Genomic DNA, 15,224 nt, shown 5'->3' with positions numbered 1-15,224 from the left:
ACTAGTCTAATATTAAACATTGTGTAACTTGGGTCCATTAACTCCACATGTGCAATCCTACAAGACCATGAAACTGTCATCTTAGTTGAGCTCTTTGTTGGTCGATCAATACAGGACAGATGAATAAAATGGGAAGCAAAGTCTTGATCACTTGATGGCAGAGACAGCAGGTCCGATCTTCACTTAGGCCACCCATCCTCCATATTAGAATGAGGTCTAATGTGGGTACTTGGCCGAATCATAGGGTCAAAAATGAATGTTTAATCTTCGGGTGAAAAGGTGCTGCAAGAAGGAGTGACTCTCTTAGGGTAGAATATGATTTCAGCATCATGACGTTTGGACAAACTTTCCTTATCTGCCGTCCAACTTTGCAATCTGGTTAATTGATTTACTAATGTCTTAAAAGTTTGCCAAGAACATTTTTAGAGCTCCACAGGTTACCCAGTTTCAGCATCCTAATACTTTTCTCGAGATGTTTCTTGTGGATGCCATTTCCCTGTTGTAGATTGATCTCAAACCAGACTAGATTAGCCAGAGTGTTTTCGGCTGCTGCACGCAGGTTGCGGCAGAGCCTTATAAATGCCGCCAGCCTGGCAAGAGTCTGTTTTTCTAAGTAGAAATTCTAACCGGAGCTGTGCAGGCGAGGCCGACCTGGGAAGTCTAAAGGTTTGTTTATAGGCTCTTATCAACAGTTTATCAAGCAGAGTAGCCTCAGCACCTGGCATTATTTCCGATCCGTACGTAAGAGTGGATATCAATTTGGCTTTTAAAACTGACCAATGGGTTTCATGTCGTGACCTCGGTTGGACCGGCCAGTGACGAGAATCCATAATTGATAGCCTGTGCTTTCACCCTTATCACCTTCTTCTGGGATGCAAAAGTGCAGTTTGTGTCTATCTTGATCCCTAAGTATACGTAGGTGGTAGCCTCATAGATTTTTTTCCATTTAGAAGCCATTTCGACTTTCTTTTGGGGGGGTCACTATTGCATGCCATCACACTTGTTTTTGTAAAATTTCCTTCCAGACCATTTTTTTCAGTATAAGTACCAAGGGAATTCAGCAGCCTTTGAAGGGCTATTCGAGTGTCACTAAACAGGAGTAAGTCATCAACATATATAGAATGTGCGACATTTGCTGTCCTCCAACACTCTGTGAGTGAGCTATCTGCCCATCTAGCTCTGTGGAGAGATCAGCCAAATACAAAATAAAAAGAAGGGGATCTTCAACACAGCCCTGTTTTACACCAGTTGTTGTTTGCACTTTCTTTGATACGTACATGCCATCTCGATTTTTTACCTTGACCCACGTGTCAGAGTATACCTAATTCCTCGTATGATGTTCAGTGGAATGCCCTATCGCTGGAGTTTGACCCATAATTTCACTCAAATATAAAAATGTATTAAAACAAAATAAACTATACATCTTCAATACTGGGACAGAGGCCATCACCACGATCCTGGAAACTAGGCAACCCTGTAATTACATCCAGTCTTTAAATTAGATTTTGGGAAGGGAAAGGGTAGGAGACAGGTTATCCCCTGTTGTCCAGTGGTCCTACAGAACAACAAGCATTGGCAAAACCAGTGAGTCTCACTTTAGAAGGCCAAGATATTGACTTTGTCAATCAGTGTTACCAGTCACAGGCACACAGATGCTTCACAGTGTGTTGACATACAAAGGCAACAGTCTTCATTTCAAAACAAAAAACATCTCAAGGTGGCCACCAAGGCACACAGGCTTCATGACTCATGATTGCACATTCAACTGTTGGAAAGTGGATTATTGGTAGGGGCAAATGTAGGTCTGCCACTGGCAATAAGGCCACTAAAACAGTATAGGGCTCAGAATAGGTCTTAGAAAATTATTCCTATGCTCAACACTTGGTAACGTGGCTGCAAGCAGGCAGGTTTAACTTCCAAGACAGGTATGTAAAGCAAAATAAAAAAACAACACCCATTTATACAAAATAGGAAATATTTGTATCTTCTAAATGACACCAAAACGAAATAAATCCATTGTAGGGAACGAGAGATATGAATTTATAAAGATTAGTCACTTTGTAGTGCTTGGAAACCATCACTTTGTAGTGCTTGGAAACCAACACTGTCCCTTTTAGTAATTTCGATTGCTCTGACATGGACACATTCACCTTTAGCAAGTGTTCTGGAGGATTTCTCACCACTCTTGTGCAGCCTCCTCCAGCAGGCTGGGTCCAGTTAGAACTCCTTCCTGAAGTTCTTATTGCGGGTCCCAAAGTGTCCAAAACACAATCCAAGGTTCTAGAATCTCCAAGAGGGTCCTTGAAAGTGTGAGACTTCAATTCACACAACCCACTTGAACAAAACCCTTACAACTCCACTGGTAGCACTCCAGGCTGGGGATTATTTGTGGTGATGTCCAGGTGAGCTCTGTTAACTTGTAGCTTGCAGAGAGTCCACTCTTTAGTCCTTTTGAAGCAGGTTTGATCCACAGAGCTGTAGTTTGAAATGGTGCAAAAGGGGGAAATCTTCAGAGTTCAGATCTTTGGAATTGCACATCAAACCCTTCCGATTCTCTTAAATTTCAAGCAGCAGATCTGAGAGGCACTGCCCCTCTCTGATACTTATTCAGTGTTCTCTGGAGTCAAGCAGGAGGGCAATCCTATCCAATGAGCTGCAGGGTTCCACCCAAAAATCTGACCACTTCCTGAAGAGTGTGGCAAAATGCAAAATACAAAATGCTAACCCAGAAACCGCTATTCTTCCAAAATTCAATATGTCCAAATTTTCAGCAGGGAGAGCAGACCTGGCTAGACACACCCCTAGGATGGCTATTCTCCATAGTCCCTCCCCCTTGCATCTGCTCATTCCTTTCTTAATCCTAGCATCTGGCTAGAGGTGAACAGGGGTCTGCCCCTTCGCTTGAAGTCCATGGTTTACGACTCCTCCCCCTGCTTTGGCATTTCTATGCCCAGCAACCTCTCCTCCCCAAGAGGCTTCCTAACCCCAAGGGTCATTTATCGCCTCTTCAAAGCAGCAAGGCTCACCCACTTATCTCGGACCAATCAGGGCAGAGCACTATTGAATAAAATGTTGGCTTACAGACAAAAAAAAGTTGTATAACTTCTTGACTGTACATTTTACAATAAATTTAACAATACCATATTGTTGGATTTGTCATTACCATTCCACAGAGTCCTTTAATCCTAGATTTATGGCATTCCTTTCTCCGGATATTAACTAATAACCTTTTCCAATGTTAACCTATGACATGGGTTTTGCGATGGGAAAAGTGACTTGGGCCATTTTTCCAGCACCAGGGCTTATCAAAACGTATTTTATAAGTATCAGGGCTCGAAAAATCCAAGAAATGGTACTAGTCCTGCAGGACTAGTACCTTAAAAAATGTCCTCGACCTAACTGCAACCTACTTGACCTCCGTCTCTGAAACCGGACCAAATGTGACAAGATAACAAGATTTAAAGGCATCTTTGTTGCTCATTAACTTTGTGAGCAATAAAAATGCCTTTAAACCTTGTTATCTTGTCACATTTGCTCCGTTTTCACAGACAGAGGACAAAAGTTGGTTTGTTTTCCTAATCACCAGAAAGGGCGAGTAGGACCTAAAAACAGCTCGACCTTGTTAAATGAAGCTTGACTATGCGAGCGGTGGAGTAGAATTTTTGAGCCCCGAGTATGCTTCAGATATCTAGAGGACCCCCACCCGGGGTACACCTAGGTGAGACTTTAGGGGTTCTGAATATGTTAAAATATTGCAGATCCTTCCTCCACAGTGCCCCTACCACCAAAGTCGATATTGGGCAGCTCTTGTTCACAATGTGGGGAGTGAAATGTGCAATTTCACTTTACGCAGGTTATATAAAACTAATTTTGTAAGGGTCTACTTTATAGATACCTGACCCTCCCACCCCTGGGACTCCTAGGGGAGCCCCTGGGGTATCTAATATGCCCAAACATTCTAGGGTAACCACATTGAAGTGCCCAACCACAGAAGTTGAGTTTGGGCACAGTTTACTTTTTTTAAAGCAGTCCTGCCACACAGAGCCACTTTTAACCCCTTGTATGCTGATGACGAACCCCAGCCGTCATGCACTACGGTGCTCGTGTGCTGATGACGGCTGGGGTTCGTCATGGCCCGCCCCTGTTCATTTGTTTACCGCACAGCGGCGGAAACGGGCCAGCAGCGAAGGGGTTAAAAATACCTTAGGCTTCAGCAGTGCACACATGTAAGTGCAGAAAGGTCTGCTGGCCTCTAAACTGCCATTCCCTATTTTATACTAGGGACTGATAGGTAGTTTCAAACCCCCTGCACTAATAAATACTAGGGCCCTATAGGGTAGGTTATGCCAATCACGGGGGCACCCCAACCCTTAGTGTACCCTAGTGTATGTAGGTGTTTTCACTGTATTCTAAGTGTGTTCAGCATTGCACTGGCACTGGGCCTGGTTACGCAGAGCCCAGGGTAAGCCAGAGTCAGTTAAAACCAGTACCAGTCAGCAAAAAGAACGATGGGGGGTGCCCATGGCACAGGATGACTTTGCAACAGCAACACAAAGTAGGCATTTTTTAATGGGATTAATTCTTAGACTTGTGGGGCCTGCAATTATGGTGTTCTTGTGAATATGTTCAGGGTTTTGGGAACAGCAGTATATAAATTGTTTGGCTTAAAGACGCTTGTAGAATGAAGTTGCAGGGCGGTACCTCAGCCAATCAATCAATCAATCACTGCATTTCTAAAGCGCGCTACATACCCGTGAGGGTCTCAAGGCGCTGGGAGGTGGGGGGGGAGAGGTGGAGGGGCGCTACTGATCGAAGAGCCAGCTCTTGAGAAGTCTTCTGAAGGCCAGCAGGTCCTGAGTCTGTCGTAGGCTGGTAGGGAGTGCGTTTCAGGTCTTGGCGGCGAGGTAGGAGATGGATCTGCCGCCGGCGGTGGTTTTCCGGATGCGAGGAACTGTGGCAAGGGCAAGGTTGGCTGAGCGGAGGCTTCGGGTGGGGCTGTGGAAGCGGAGTCGGTTGTTGAGGTATGTGAGTCTGGTGTTGTGTAGTGCTTTGTGTTCGTGGATGAGGAATTTGAAGGTGATCCTCTTGTTGAGGGGGAGCCAGTGCAGGCCTCTCAGGTGGGGCGTGATGTGGCTGCGTCGGGGGATGTTGAGGATCAGATGTGCCGAGGCGTTCTGGATTTGTTGTAGTCGTCTCAGGAGCTTGGTTGTTCCTGAGTAGAGGGCGTTCCCGTAGTCGAGTCTGCTGGTGATGAGGGCCTGGGTGACGCTTTTTCTCGTGTCGGGAGGGATCCATTTTAAGATCCTGCGGAGCATTCGGAGGGTTTTGAAGCAGGACACAAGGACGGCGTTAACTTGCCTGGTCATGGAGAGGGTCGAGTCGAGGATGACCCCCAGGTTGCGTGCGTGGTCTGTGGGTTCCAGGGCTGTGCCTAGCGATGTGGGCCACCAGGAGTCGTACCAGGCTGATGGTGTGGGTCTGAGAATGAGGACCTCCGTCTTGTCTGAATTCAGCTTCAGTCTGCTATCCTTCATCCAGTCGGCTACAGCCTTCATTCCTCTGTGGAGGTTGGCTTTGGCGGTTTGGGGGTCTTCTGTGAGGGATATGATCAGCTGGGTGTCGTCGGCGTAGGAGATGATGTTGAGGTTGTGTTGTCGTGCGACGTGGGCGAGCGGTGCCATGTAGATATTGAACAGCGTCGGGTTGAGGGAGGATCCCTGTGGGACGCCGCAGATGATCTCGGTGGTTTTCGAGTGGAAGGGTGGTAGGCGGACGCTCTGGGTTCTGCAGGAGAGGAAGGATGTGGTCCAGGCTGGGGCCTTCTCTGGGATTCCGGCGTCATGGAGGCGTGCTGATAGGGTGCGGTGGCAGACGGTGTCAAAGGCAGATGATAGGTCCAGGAGGATGAGGGCGGCTGTTTCTCCTTTGTCCATCAGGATCCTGATGTCGTCAGTGGCGGCAATGAGGGCGGTCTCAGTGCTGTGATTGCTGCGGAAACCAGATTGGGAAGGGTCCAGGATGTTGTGGTCTTCGAGGTAGCAGGTTAGCTGTTTGTTGACAATCTTCTCTGTCACTTTTGCAGGGAACGGGAGCAGGGAGATGGGCCGGACGTTCTTGAGGTCCTTGGGGTCCGCCTTGGGCTTCTTTAGAAGGGCATTGATCTCGGCGTGCTTCCAGCTTTTCGGGAAGGTAGCTGTCTCGAAGGAGCTGTTGATTGTTTTCCGGAGGTGGGGCGCGATGGTTGTGCAGGCTTTGTTGAAGACGTGGTGAGGGCAGGGGTCAGATGGGGATCCGGAGTGGATGGAGTTCATGGTTTTGATGGTGTCTTCGTCGCTGACGTTGGACCAGGCGGTCAGGCGGCTGGTGCGGGTAGTGGTCGCAGGGGTAGTGGGCTTGGTGGTGGGTGCGGGGGTCTCGGAGTTGAAGCTGTTGTGGATGTCGGTGATCTTGTGGTGAAAGAAGGTGGCCAGGGAATCGCACAGGTCTTGTGATGGTGTTGGTGTTGGAGATGGGGTTGGAGAGTTCTTTCACGATGCTGAAGAGCTCTTTGGTGTTGTGTGCGTTGTTGTCTAGGCGGTCCTTTTGGCGGTCCTGATGAGTTGGTGGTGTCTGCGGGTGGCACTCTTGTGGGCTGTGTGGCTGTCTGGTGTGCGGTCGTGGAGCCATTTCTTCTCCAGCTTCCGACAGGTGCGCTTGGAGATCCGGAGGTATTCGGTGAACCAGGCGGCATTCTTGTTGGTGTGGTTGGTTGTGAGGGTCTTGAGTGGGGCGAGGGTGGTGGCGCAGTCGTCGATCCACTGTTTGAAGTTGGTCGCGGCGGTGTCGGGGTCGGCGGGTGGTTTCAGGGCGAGGGAGGTAGTCAGTTGGTACTTGGTGACCGTGCCCCAGCAGCGGCGTGACATCTGTTGGGTGCGGTGGTGGGTTTCCTGAAGGTGAAGTGGACACATCTGTGGTCGGTCCAGTGGGGTTCAGTGGTGTGGTTGAAGGAGACGTGGGGCTTGTGGAGAAGATGGGGTCCAGCGTGTGTAAAGTGGCGTGGGTGTCATCACGAGCCGTTTGAGTCCGAGGTTGTCGAGGTTGTTGATCAGGGCGGTGGAGTTGGCGTCGTTGTTGTTCTCGAGGTGGAAGTTTAGGACCCCAAGGAGGATGTAGTTTGTGGAGGCGAGGGCGTGGGTGCTGACGAGGTCGGCGATGGTGTCGCTGAACTGTGGTCTTGGTCCGGGTTGTCTGTAGACGAGTGTTCCTCGGAGGGTCGTGTTGGGGTCGGTGTGGATCTGGAAGTGCATGTGCTCGGCAGTTGTGAGGGTGTCGTCTGTGTTGGTCGAGACTCTGATGGTGTCCTTGTGGATGATGGCGATTCCCCCTCCAACTCCGTTGATGCAGTCTCTGCGGGTGATCTTGTAGCCCTGTGGGATGGCTATTGCGATGTCTGGTGCCGAGGTGGTGTTCAGCCAGGTCTACGCGAGGAAGGCCGTGTCAGGGCGGTAGAGTCTAGGAGGTCCCAGAGTTCGATGGCGTGCTTGCGAGCGGAGCGGGTGTTGAGGAGTCAGTAGTTATTGGAGACTGACTGAATTGTCAAAGTTTTCTTCTAAGGTGAGGTGTATTGTGAGGCGCTATCAATCACACCAGGATAGGGATGTACAATTTCTGTTGTGCGATTGTAGTAGCAAGGTCAGCAGTCGTTTGTTCCTTAGTGCATAGGAGTAAGCGCGCCGGTCACGGCAAGCTTCCGCAAGTATATAGTCTACTGCTATGCCAAAGTGGTTAGAATGCTCTGTATTGTAGAAAGTTTCTGTTTAGAGGAAGCAGGCAACTTTAACAGTGAGGAGTGTGGAGAGAATTCAGGGGAGACAGACAGTACACTGTTGCTTACATCATAAGGTGCAGTGCAGGGATTGACAGGTGAATGCTGAAAGCCACTCTGATTGGATGACCTTTGAATGTGGTGCACTAGTATAGATGGACAAACTGTGAGCTCCATGAGAAAGAAGAAACAGTGAGTGAATCCATAGTGAAGAACTTTTGTTGACTTTTGACAAAATGGGGACCTCTTTTCGAAAACACAAAGATTAACCCCTTGGCTGCGGTGGGCGCGCACAGCGCCCCGGTGCTGATGACAAGCTCAGCTCGTCATCAGCCACGGTGCTCGTGTGCTGATGACGAGCTCAGCTCGTCACGGCCACATCCATTTTCTTAGAACGCTCTGCACAGCGGGGGAATTATCCCTGCGTGTGAGAGTTCTTACAGCACACGAGCACGGTGGCTGATGACGAGCTGAGCTCATCATCAGCATGGGAGGGGTTAAAATAAGGAACAGAAATTTCCACCTGAAGGTACACCAGCTATCAAAATGGCAGAAAACAAAGGGTTACACATGTGTATGTGGCCTAACCAATGGCACAAATACACAGCAAAATATGGATAATTAAGATTCTCATTGAGTGGCACATTTCACATACCTAGAATTGAAAACCTGAGAAGGATGTGTGGCAAAGCACACACCCAGACCCACCCAATTTGAGGCCATAAATCCTTGGGAGCAGTTTGCGAATCAAAAGAATAGGAAGAAATTTGTGCTGAAAGTTTGCAATAGGGCTTAGTCTTGGATAGGCACACAGGGTTGCGCCGACTGCCCTTGACCCAGACACCTGTTACTTCAACTTAGGCCTAGAACCTGACTAACAATCTTTCCTTCCACCGCAATGATTACTAGCATGTCAATAGTTCACCAACCCTTAAGAACTCCCCTTACTGTGGTAGATGCATCAAGGATATTGGATAACGGAACCCCACAGGGAGGAATCTCAGACACCCCCATCATGAGAGGGACAGCAAAACCTACAATTTCCAGATCCACCTCACAGCCAAGTAAATGGGCAGACAACACAGAGACTAACATACAACAATTTAAAAAAAATAGTTTGAGGAAATTGTTAAGGGTAATATAGGCCTGGATTTCCTAGGACACTACAGTAAAAATGAATTGCTTTACCTGAGCAAAGAGGCTGTGAGAGTGGCATGAGAAGCTTATGTGAGGCTGGAAAGGGTGGCTGATGAATGCTAATTGCGGAAGAATGTTAGAATGATGATAAGGATCGGAGGTCACCAAAGGGGTTGAAAACACACCTAAAGGAACTGATTGAGAGCAGCAGAAAGCAGAGTGATGTCAAGATATTTAGTTAACTGTTGTAGGAAAGTTTTTTGCACGATTGCCCCCACTTTTTGCCTGATGTTGATGCTCTTTGACTAAGTGTGCCCTGGGCTCCTGCCAACCAAGCACCCAGGCCTATGTTCTTTCCCTAAACCTGTATTGTTGCACACCTAATTGGCAACTCTCTGGCCACATGTAAGTCCCTTGTCAAAGGTATCATGGGTACCAAGGTCATTGTGACCAGGGAAGGCCTCGAAGGACTGGAGCACATATTGAACCTGGACCTAAACACACACACACTGCCATCACAGGCTGCATGTTTTGGAGTAGAGAAAAGTGAAGAGTCAACATGGCACACATCCCTGTGTGCCATGCCTACAACCCACTGCCTATAGGTAAACCACCCCTCTAGCAGAGTGCACTATACCACTGGTGAGGGTACAGGTGAGGAGCCCTGTACCCCTACAGTGTCCAAGTCATAAAGAGTATATGGTCTAGGAGTTTGTGATTACGAACTCCACATCACCATAACAGGTTTGCTGAATCCTGTGAAGTTTGGTATCAAACTTCTCAGCACATTAAACCCACACTGATGCCAGTGTGGGATTTAATGTCAAATGCACTCAGAAGGCATCTTAGACAAGCCCCCTGAAAAATACCTAACTTTAGTGTCCTAGCTGAGTGGCTGCTCGCCAGTTGCCACTGCCAGACATGTTTCTGGACCCCTGGGTCGAGAGTCTTCAGCAATCAGGGTCCTGAAACAAAGCCCATCCTAGGAGGAGGCACAAAGCACATCCTGGGTCGAGGTGCCAGGCCTTCTCCCCCAGGATGGGCAGGGTCCAAGAAAGGGAAGCTTCAATGGCTTGCCGTCTTTGTGAGCTGACCCAGCCATTTGCTGTCCCAAGCAAACTGGCCCCACCGGTTCTGACCCCACTCCTTTGGAAAGGGGAATCAGCAGGAAAACCAAGATAGGAGGAGAGGTGTGCCCACCTTTCCCAACCCCAACCCTCAGGTGTGGGAGGCGAGGCACAACTCTCAGGCCCCGCCATCTTGAAGATGGGGGGACCCAGCTAACCAGAGTAAGGCTAATGCCCACCCTCCCACTGAAGGGTGGCATAATAGGGGGTGTACTCATTTCCAGGAAGAGACCCATTGGTCCAGACCTGTACCTACCTGAAATGAACCTAAATGTATTATTTATTGGCTAGCCTGAATGTTGCCTCCTCATACAAGCAATGACAAGGAGAAGAAGGACCGAAGAGCCATGCTAAAGGATGAAGAGGAGGATCCAACTGACTTGGCCCCAGCCCAACAGGCCTGCCCCGACCCAGACCTGCTCCAGGGGAATCTGCCCTGCCTTCCCTACAAACACATTGTCTCTCGTGAGCCCCGAACTTGCGCAGGTAACCAGACTCTGGCTCTGGCCGAATCCGCGGGTCTGCATCAATCAGCACCCGACGCCCACGGCCCGAGTTAGAGTGGCCCAACACCACAAGGAGGTCTTCCAGGTAATCCAGACCTGGGATCCGGTGATCCCTGACCTGCTTCAAGCCTCGCGACGATGCTTGAAGCCTCTATCTGGAGAATCCCCCCCGACCTCGATCGGAGCTGGTATAGAAAATCCGGCACCTAAAGACACCCCTGCACCCATGCCCCATTGACTTGGGTGGCCCAACCGATGCATATAGCCAGGTTCTGAGCTGGGATGGTGCAATGAGCTAAATAACGGTGATGGATCAAGCCCTGATCTTTGGACTGGGCAAGAGTGGTCTGCTTAATTCAGACACTCTGTTCATCACCACCCCCTTTTCTGAATCGTCCAGACAACCCCCAGCATCTTAACTCAACTCTCCAGCTGGTGGTCGCCTCCAGAAAATCTTTGTGCCCTAGCCTGCAGTGTTTGTTCTGAATAGAGCTTCCCCATTGAAAACAGGGCACCCGACGTCGATTCAGCACCCTGCACCCAGCGGCCCCTTGAGTACTAACTTGGATCCCCCTTTGCCCTGAACTTAACCCCAGTAGCTTCGCTCCCTCAACCTTGTAACCGATAACTTAATTTTCTCCATAAGATTGCATTGAATGTTTTCCTCTGAAAAACTTTCAAGTGTTAAGGGTGTTTGTATGCAAACATAAGAAACTGTCTAGATAAAAACTGTTTTACTTACCTTTCATCTAGGAAATGCCCCAGTGTGATATCTAGGCATATCACACTGAGCAGAAAAAGTAATCCTGAAAGTAATCTAAAAAGTAATCCGAAAGTAATTACAACTGTATTTGCATATTTTAAAGACGTGTAAGAAAAGTCTTTATTCATCCAGCTTGCTTATGAACAATCTGTTCTGAAAAGTACAGCTCTATTAACATGTACCAAGTCCTGCTTGGTTCTATAAATAAAATACAACAAAGTTCTATTTGTGATAGAAACAATTGGTCTGAGTTCAGTCTTCGAGTGTGTGGCATCATTTCTTGCCCGAGTGTGTACAACAAATGCTTACCACTACCCTGTGATAAAGCTTACTCCTACCCAAACTACCACAAATAGAGGGTAGGGTATTATTTAATTTAACCTCGGTTAGCCACTGGGGGATCCACTGGACTCTGTGCACATTATACTCTACTTTAGTATAGTATATAAAGAGCCAGCTTCCTACAACTGTGTTCAAGGAATGAAAGGGTGAATGTAAAAGTGAATAATGGTCCCTCAAGGGGATGGAGAGAGAAGTTACAGGGGGAGCAGAAACAGGAGGTACAGGGAGTAGCTTATGGGCATGTTTCTTGATCTCAAACAGACCTCTTCCACTTCACGAATATCCCCTGAAGTTGAATGAATCTCCTGACTAATGGTACACTCAAATAGATTAGACAGTGACAATCTCAAAGGTCTTATGAATGGACTTGCTCTTCTAGGTAGTAGTTCCAACGAACCTGTGAGCAGAATGCAAGACAGCTGTAGACTGGCCTACACAAGAGCCCCCAAGAGTAGCAAAAATAAATGCCCCATCACCGTTGGGGAGGACCAAATATGATGCAGTCACCACCCATCCCAGAACCAAGGTCCCCCACAGAATTATTTGGCCTAAGATTTTCCAAACGTCTCAAGAGCTCAGCGAGTCAGTACACACTTACTCCGAGAGATTAATGAAGATGTACAGGGAGCACAGTGGCATGGATGATCCTCTTGGGCATGGGAGGATTTCTTGCTTATTTTGTGGATGGGCTGCAACCAGAAATCAGTACTCAAATAATATAGGGTGTCCTTTGCTGGCAAAGCAAGCTCTGTAGTAGCTCCTGCCTGGTGGCTTGTGCTGGAACTGTCATGCCACTGGGCAGGATGACACTGAATTGCATGTTAGCACCAATTCTGGATGGTGACATCAGTTTCTTCATTGGTCTTTTTCAAGCCCTCAGATGAGTACTTCACGAATTGAGGTACAAGACAGTATACAGAACTGATTTAGAAATGTATTAACTACGGAAAGTCCTCTCCACAGAACAGGGGAGAAGGCAAGTGATGAGGAATCTGCACTTAGAGTATCCACCCAAAACAGTGTAAACAAAGTTAAATAACGTATTCTTCTGATAAATGCTTCTCACCTTTTGAATCAATTATCAAAGCCCACACCGGCATGGTCATCTAGCAGATATCCAAAACGGGAACATCCTGAGTTAAAGCACTAGTTGCAGCCTGTGCTCTGGTGGAATAAGCTCTAAGGCCCTCAGAAGGATCCTTTTTACCATGGATCCACCCACTAAAGTCTCTCCTCCTGCTTACAGGGATGTGCCAGAAAGGGAACTGTGGCAAGCGTAATCGGTTGCCTGGCATGGAAAGGTGACACGACTTTTGCCAGAGTGTCACCTTAGGAAAAAAGGTTGTATAAAGAGGCTGGGCTGATCATGCTTTCATATCCCTGATGTAGCGTGGAGTAGTAATCGCACTAAAGAAAATATGTTTTCAGGGGAGTATCTTCAGAGTACAGCTGTAAAGAGGCTTTAATTGAGCATGCATCAAGAAGGTTAAGACAAAATTAAAGTTCCATTACACCATATAAAACAGAGTAGGAGGAAATGTCCTTTTAAGAAAAGCATCAAAAAGGGTGCTTTTTCATAAAGATGGCTGATCAAGCAAACAAATGAAAGCTGACAAATAAGCCTTTACTATGTCCAAATGAAAGTATTGCCGGACTAAACAACACAACCATTAGAGCATCAGAAAGCTTTGCCTGTAAACGGAAGGACTTATTTTCCCCTCCCTCCAATTTTTGGCCAAAGGCCTTAATTTAAAGATTTTGTAGAAGGGCGTGAGTAGTAAAAATTGACATCCACCACTTATGGTGTAAAATCAAAGGCCCTCAACTAAATCTACAAAAACTCTATTCATGAAGGTGTAGGTTGCAGAAGTTCAGGAGAAACTCTTCCCTTTAGCTGAGATAGCAGATCATCTGAAGAGAAGCACAATTGGAGGGCAAATGCTCAGATTCAGGTGGTTGGAATACCAAAGTGCCAGAGTCCAGACTGGGGCAATCAGGAAGAGATCTGCTTGGTCCTGCTGACTTTCTACAGAATCAACTGTATCACTTGCAGAGGCAGAAAACATATCTGAGGTGAAACGAGTATGCAAAAGACCACTGAGAAGGAAACTCCAGGGCACAGCAGATGTAACAATGAAATGTTTGTGAGGTAGGAAAAAAGTCTAAAAAGTATGTCCCACACTGGGCACAGATGCCCCACACCACCTTCGGGTTCAGTATCCACTCATGGTTGGCAAGAAGCCACTTTTCTGCTTTGATGTTGGAGATACTAACAGGTGATTTATGATAAGGGAAATGCATTTAGGTTCCAGCCATCGCCAAAGCCCTAGAGCCTTGAAACAAGAGGGCACAAGACCCTACTCCGCAAAGCTTGTTGCACTATCACATAGCGGTCTTGTTGTCTATCATTAACTAGATTACCTTCCTCCTGAAGGAGGGCAAAAAGACAGGGCTGCAACTCCCAAAGGTTGTTTTGACGGAGCTGCTCCGTTGAAGACCAGACAACCCTGATCTCCACATCATCCAGGTGACTGGCCAAGTCCAGAAATGAGGTGTGTGTCATCACTGTGACTTCTCAATGGGGCAAAGAGAATAGTCTCCTTCATGTCAGGTTGGTACCCATCATCTGCCTGTGGCAGTTCGGAGCCTCTTCATTGGACATGCGGATGTTTTTAAGAGACAGCTCACAGTGTTAAGCCCACTAGAGTTGAAGGTCCCACTGGAGGACCTGCATATGCCCACAGACCAAGCACAAAGCATGAACCAAGAGCTCAAGACGGTTCCACAACATCTTACTTTCCCGTATCAGGGCGGCGGGGATCGAGGGGGCTGCCCTGGTCTGGTTGTCCTCCTTTCTGAGCGACCGCACCCAGGCTGTCCGCCTGGGTGACTTCACAGCGGACTTCCGGAAAGTCCAGTGCGGGGTTCCTCAAGGTTCATCTCTCTCCCCCCTTTTGTTTAACCTATATATCGCCCCTCTTATCTTTTCTCTCCAACAGATGGAGGTCGCCGTATTTAACTATGCGGATGACCTCCAGCTGGTCTTTGATCTTTCCTCTCCTTCTGCTGTCCTCAACTTTCAAACTGTCATGTTTCACATCAGGGACTGGATGAGCCACAATCACCTCAAACTTAACCCGGACAAAACCGAGTTGGTATTGACGGGCGGTTCATCCAGCCCCTGGTCCCCCCTTTTCTGGCCTCCCTCTCTTGGTTCTCCTCCTGTCCCCTCCTCCTCAGTTAAAACACTAGGCATTAAGCTCAATTCCCAACTCACCCTCCACTCCCAGGTTAGCTCTGTGGTATCTTCTTCTTTCCTCTCACTGCGTACTATACGCAAGGTGTCCCGCTTCTTTACTTTTTCTGCTCTCAAACTTATCATTCTGGCCATGGTGGTGTCCCGCCTGGACTACGGGAACGCTCTGTATGCCGGTATTCCTGCATACAGTTTGCGCCGCCTACAACAGATCCAAAACCAGGCGGCCCGCCTAGCCTTCAACCTTCCCAAATTCCACCACTCTACCCCACTTCTGAAATCTCTCCAC

At 48.0% G+C, this 15,224-nt stretch overlaps 1 protein-coding gene across 1 annotated transcript in view; it reads right to left on the bottom strand.

The window, feature by feature from the left end:
* Positions 1–15,224, bottom strand: part of DENND3 (DENN domain containing 3) — a 566,116-nt gene that overhangs the window by 100,376 nt on the left and 450,516 nt on the right. The window lies entirely within an intron of this gene.

Source organism: Lissotriton vulgaris, chromosome 4_1 (genome assembly GCF_964263255.1).
Source record: "Lissotriton vulgaris chromosome 4_1, aLisVul1.2, whole genome shotgun sequence".
Classification (NCBI taxonomy): Eukaryota; Metazoa; Chordata; class Amphibia; order Caudata; family Salamandridae; genus Lissotriton; species Lissotriton vulgaris.
Note: the sequence above shows the minus strand (reverse complement) of the source record. Positions and strands in the feature narration are given on the sequence as shown.